We start from the raw sequence: 6,760 nt of genomic DNA, 5'->3' as shown, positions 1-6,760 counted from the left end.
TTGGAATGGCTTCTTCTTCAAGCATTGGGAACATAAACTTACTAAGGAATGTTAAAATGGAATTCTACTACTATAGGGATGAAGCTCCTCTATTCACCTCATGTCCCAAGGTTCTTTTCACAAGATTGATTCAGTTTTCAAAGACAGTCACAATGTTATTTTTCACAAGGTCTGATGGTAAGTTTATTTTAATAGTGTACTCAGACAATTTTACAAGTAAGTTGTTATTTTTTACGTTTAAGCCCATTTTGTTTCAAATATTTATCAGCATTTTACAATAAGTTTTAAATTTATTCAACACTTTATAAATGGACGATCATAGACATTAGCTATTATTTACCTTTGTAACCTCTAACATGAAACTGCATCTATTTTGCAATGTATGGTGGAGGATCTCGGACATTAACCTTACATGAACTAGGGGGATCTTTAGTAGTTATTGGAATGTCTAATCATAACTTAAAACATCTTCACCTAATCATCTCAATTCAAGCATATGGAATAACCAATCTCCATGATATGTCTTCCGGTGCTAATAATGCACTTGGTAGTCATTTAGGCCTCATGGTAACCCTAGTTAAATTTAGTACTCATTGTAAAACTTTGATGAAAAATGAAAACATGAAAATAAATTTATCTAACCACTTTGTAAATCGTTGATAAATAATTTAGACAAAATGGGCTTAAAAAGTATGAAAAAAATAACATGTTACTTACAAAAATGTCCGAGTACATTGTTAAAATAAACTTACCATCAGACCTTATAAAAATAACATTGTGACAATCTTCGAAGTCTGATTCAATCTTATAAAAACAGCATTGTGACACGAGGTAAATAAAAGATCTTCATCCCCATAATAGTAGAATTTCATTTTCAATATTCCTCAGTAAGTTTATGCTTGTGGTGTTTGAAGAAGAATTTGTTTTAGAGAATTCAATATGGTGTACAAAAAGAAGCATAAACATGATCTAGGATTTTAGAATCATTTTTTTATGTGACTGATACTTAGTAAGCACATGAGTGAGGTGGGTATATAGTTATGTATTGGTAACCAGTTCCATTAATGAAGTAATAAGGAATATGTTAAAGTTGAGATTATTTTGAATTAAAAATAAAAAAATAAAAAAATAAACAAAAAATAATAATAATAAATTAAAAAAATTTAAAAAAAGCATGTTTTAGGTCTAAAATGAAATAAAAAAAAATGAAAAATATAAGGTCTTTTTTTATTGAATAAACTCAATTTACATTTTAGTAACATGTTCTATAAAAAGTGATATAATTTATAGCTAAATAACAATGAATGAGTAGCAATTATGTATTTTTTTTTTTAAAATAATCTTTAAAACGAGAAAAAAACAAATAGCCCTTTATAGAATAAACTCAATATAAAAAATAAAAACTGAAAAAATTATAATTTTAGATTATAAATTTTCTGTTTAGAATATAAAATTGAAGTCAACATAATCGACCTTAGGTTATGCATCTTTTTTATATAATGGTAAAAATCTAAAAATAATGAAGGTTAAGATTGAAATTTAGGTATCATCTTACTTATTTTATCAATTTTATATTTCAGTTTATATTTATCATATGGTCCATTGTAACGAAGAGAGGTGATGTGTACACTTTAGGGTTTCGATTTAATACTCTTTCTATTATGATGCTAAAACTAATGTCGTGGGATTGACTTTTGACTTTGACCCCCTCCCCTAATTCTTGCATAAATTACGTTGCATATCTTATGTAGATTTGGCAGCGACTTATTTCATAATTATTTGATTATTATAAATATTATATTCTTGTTATATGCGACAGTTTGAATATAAAAAATCATTTTTAATAATTATACAACAATAGTTATTGGATCATATAACGAAATAAATGAGGTGCGGGAATTTTCAAATATAATTTAAAGATTTATTTTTATTAGTTTATTTTATTTTAAGATTTTCTTTTGTTAGTATTTGTTTTGATCAGAAATTATTCTCTATTTGAATTAAATCTTTTGAATTTATTCATGTGGCGTGTTATATTAAGCTCAATTTGGAAATAAAGACTTTTACGATATCTTTGTTTTCTAATGTGGTGTTTAATTGTGAGAGATTTTTTTATTGGTCGCCGTTACAAGCTATATTTGACCGTTTACTGACAATTTTTGATCTTCTATGCGTATTACATTTTTTTTGTGTATAAAAGAGATCAAAATCATTTTGTTAATCATTTGAGTCTTTGTTATATTAATCTTAGTTAGTGATCTTTAGTTTAATATTGCATTATTTTTATCGTTAAGAAAAGAATATTTATTTTTGTTATGATCCATATAATTTTGAGCATATCATTTTGTTTTTTGCTGCTGTCAAAAGGTAACAAAGAAGATAAAGACTGAAAGTTTGACAAAGAAGGTGATGAGAGATCGTATATCTATAGGTCACAAGAGATGATGATAAAGAAATAAAAAATCTTGTTTTTGGACCAACTTCAACAAGAAGTATGGAATGAATCAAAAGTCCAAAATTTGTGTTTGTATATGCTTGAAAAGCTTTGGATGTGTAGTTTCTATTGAAAAAAGTGGCACGTCATTTGGAATTATGTAGTAGTTATGACGTTTTTTCTATGGACTATATGGTGGATAGATTACAACGGAATTTAACCAAGCTTTTGGTGTCCTAAGTCTTTGAAGATCATCTATGCATGTACTGAATTATTTGATGTTAATATTATTTGATGTCAATAAGTTATTTATCAATTAACTTAATATTTTAAGTCCTCTAATAGTTGAGGTTTTGTTTAGAAATATATATTTTTGGACCAATTTCAACAAGAATAGGAACAATCCAAAAATCATTTTGTATAGGGAATAATGATGTTTTGCCACAAGATGTTTAATATACAAAAGATTTTTAGGTTGTGTGAAAATAAAATTGACCATGGAAATATATATATATATATATATATATATATATATATATATATATATATATATATATATATATATATATATATATATATATATATATATATATATATATATATATAGAAAGCTTTGGATGTTTAGTTTCCAATAAAAAAGGTAAGTATTTTAGAGTTTAGTAGATAGAGTTATGAAGTTTTTCCCACACGATGTCCATAGTAAAAAAAAAAAGAGTTGGAGATCTAAAAAAAATATTTTTAGACCAACTTCAACGTGAAGTCTGAACGATTTAGAAGTAAAAAATAAATAAATACGTGTATGTTATGTGCATGGAAACATTTGGATATGTAATTTCTACTGAAAAACAACAAATATTTTGGAGTTTGTAGAGGGAATAATAACGTTTTTACTATAGGATGTCGAGTATACCAAAAAAAATTAAAAATTAAAAAAAATGGGCGGTATGAAAAAAAATTGACCAACTTCAATGAGAAATATGGAACAATCCATAAGTCAAAAAAATGTGTATTTTATATTTTTGCAAAACTCTAAATGTGTAGTTTCCAATGAAAATGACAAACGTTTTCGAGTTTTGTAGAGGTAGTTCTGACGTTTTTGCCACAGGATGTCTAGTGTACAAAAAAAAAATTGGTGGTATGAAACAATATTTTTGGACCAACTTTATTGTGATATCTGGAATGATCCAGAAGTCAAAAAATTATGTATGTTATATGCTTGGAGCTCTTTATGTGTAGTTTCTACTAAAAAATAGCAAACCTTTTGAAGTTTGTAGAGAAAGTTATGATGTTTTTCCACAAGATGCCCAGTATAGAAAAAATATTCGATGGTTTGAAAAATATTTTTGTACCAACTTCAATAAGAAATATGGAATGATTATGCTTGCAAAGCCTTGAATGTTTAAATTCCATTGAAAAACGAGTGTCTAGTGTAAAATTTTTGGTAGTTTGAAAAAATATATTTGGACCAACTTAAACAGGAAGTCTCGAACGATCCAAGTTAAACAAACACCGCTCATCTACCATACCAACCATAATCATCATGAGTCGAACCCGCATCCGACTACACGTCAACTAGGTGTTTGGGTTATGTTTCGAACCCCAAAGCCTTAATCAGACAATAATATGCAAGGAGGCCCTAACACAACCCTTAACTTGTTCCTGATCACATACCCACCATGCATCACTAGTGATGCGCAATGCAACCTGAATATCCATTCTTGTACAACCCTTAGACCAAACGATTATCCCCCACTTGGATTCGACTGCGCTCTTCTAATCCACAAAAATTGATGGATTGCCAGTCCATCTCACAGCCTTACAATTCAAACTGTCAACAACCTAAACTTACATAGACTAGCATTCCATTACTTGCCAATCTTAGCGATCACATGCATTCTAATACCAGATGACTGCTTCCTAAAATCTCAATGAGCTCAATAATCCCAAGTACTTCCCATGATACAACTCCAAATCCTTAAGCCACTTCAGCTCGTGACAAAGAACTGTAAGCCTCGATCAGAACGGAAAGGATCATCAACCCAACTACCCACTTTCTGAAAAATCAATGCCCTCAGAACATCTCTAACAAGGTCCATTTACATCCTCTTGACTATCCCAACATTTGATCAAACCGATGCGTTTAGTTCATCACCAACACTCTGAAGTGATGCCTTACTACTGCTCTTGCCCTACTAGCAGTAGCAATTAGTTTAAAGCATGACAACAATCAACTGATAGCCATCCTGAGCGATACAAGCGCTCCTAAATTCTGACCTTGTTGTCCCGAATAGGGACAATCAGCTTCCACGAGATCTTTCCTAAAAGCTCCTGATGCGAGTACCACACTTGCATTCCTGAAGACATGAATTTGGCAGTTACTCATCCGGAACTTGTGTTCTGAACAATCCTTTACACCTATCAATTGTGACTGATCTTCACTGGCTCAAGTTCCAATAATCTCATGAACTTGACAACTACTGATCTTACTCCCATGATCAAACCAATTCCTTATTTCCTTAAAACTAGGAAGAACCCCTACATATCCTGCCTTCAACCCCGGCATGCCCACCTCGCGGATTCCTTGAATTCTAATTGATAACACCAAAGACCAAATCGATTGCTGATATTTTGTCACCTTAAGCTTGTTCTGATGATGGCCAATGCCTCCCTTATCAAAATCCAAAACTAGATTTCCCAAATATCCCCTAAACACGGATCTCGGGCTCTGACAATCATGTCCTCTAAAGTCCGACAAGCTGAAGAGGTCACAAACTCCTAGATATCATCTCACAACATATCATGGTACCTTGTCTTTTTCATCTCCTCATCTATGGCATACTGTGGAACCAAAAGAGCCCTCTCCCAAAACATGGCAGTGATCTCCGCCAGTCTCTGTCGTCTGGAGAAGGTCCTGAAACTCCCTAGCCAACTGTTGCACCTCAATAGTTGGTGTAATCTCTACCCTAAACCGGGTCACAAACGCATCCCAAGTCATTGTCTCAATGGTCTCGACTCTTAAAGCGAAGTCTACCTCTTCCCACTAACCTCGAGCTTTGTCTTTCATAAGACATGAGGCAAATCTGACTTTCGACCCCTTGGGGTAGAAACTCGTCCGAGAAGCATTTACCATACTTGTTAACCACCTCTACTAGCAATGGGGTCCTTCTCCCCAAAGAACTCAGGAGCTCCACAATTACGGGACTCACGGAAGGAAAGAGTGTGAGCTCCCACAATACTCATAATCTTAATGTGGAACGTGCCCAAACACTCATCCAAAATCTCTATAATCCCCTCCTTGACCGTTCTGAAGATCACAAGAGTCTGCTCCAAAATACCGTCGGTGATCTCCGATAAGATGAACTCCCGCATTTGCTCATCAATCGGCTTAGTACCTGTACCTGAGTCTGAACCAAAACCTGAACCTCCTCCATGCGTGCTCATTGGCATTTTGAAAGCAGTCATACAATTGACCAAAACATACCCAAGAATCCTCAACCCATAGGCTTCCTAGATTTTTCATGACTTTCCTCGATACGATTATGGATCCTATGCTTTCAGTAATATAGGCCCAACACTACCTTCCACACCTATCCATACTCAAGAATTATCCTAAATCCGCTTGGTCACCTTCTCAAATTGGTACCCCAAGTACTCGCTAAACAGTGCATTCGAACCCACTAATGAACTTCCTAGGCTCTCCTAGGTTCTCGACCTCACCGTGCTATTAGCTGCTGAAAAACTCCCAATAATGTCAATTAACTACTTCATGAATATAATCACATGCAACAAAGTTTATATAATCCTTCGAGTAAAAGTCTCAACCCTAAAACGGTTAGACTTAGACAAGAGTCGCACGATAGGGCCAAATCAATCACTCAAGATTATTTAACCTATTCAGCATGTAACTTAACATATTCTCTCAATATTTAACTCACACCATCAAGAGTCCCACAAAGCACAAATCAAGAAGCATTCGTATAGTAAGACTCCAAGCCATAAAATCAATCAAAGGACATCTCAAGCTCACTTGCTACTACCATGCTAGGAACTTCTACTCTCACTTCCGATTGCGTTATGCATGAAAAGTATACACAATACAAGATCAAATAGACTGTCGAATAAAAGACTCTACCCTAGGACCACAACCAGACAATGAATAAGAAATAAGGCAAAATCCATTCTAGGGCTATATAATCCTAATCGTATACAATTTTTAAAGCATACATGTAACGTCCCAAAAATACAGGCCAAAAATTTTATTTTTAATTAAGTGATTTGCAACACGTTTGTAACAAATATCATTCGACCATATCATTTAATAAAAAC

This window comes from Lactuca sativa, chromosome 8, assembly GCF_002870075.4.
Source record: "Lactuca sativa cultivar Salinas chromosome 8, Lsat_Salinas_v11, whole genome shotgun sequence".
Lineage (NCBI taxonomy): Eukaryota > Viridiplantae > Streptophyta > Magnoliopsida > Asterales > Asteraceae > Lactuca > Lactuca sativa.
The sequence above is the reverse complement of the archived record's forward strand: the minus strand, read 5'-3'. Positions refer to the sequence as shown.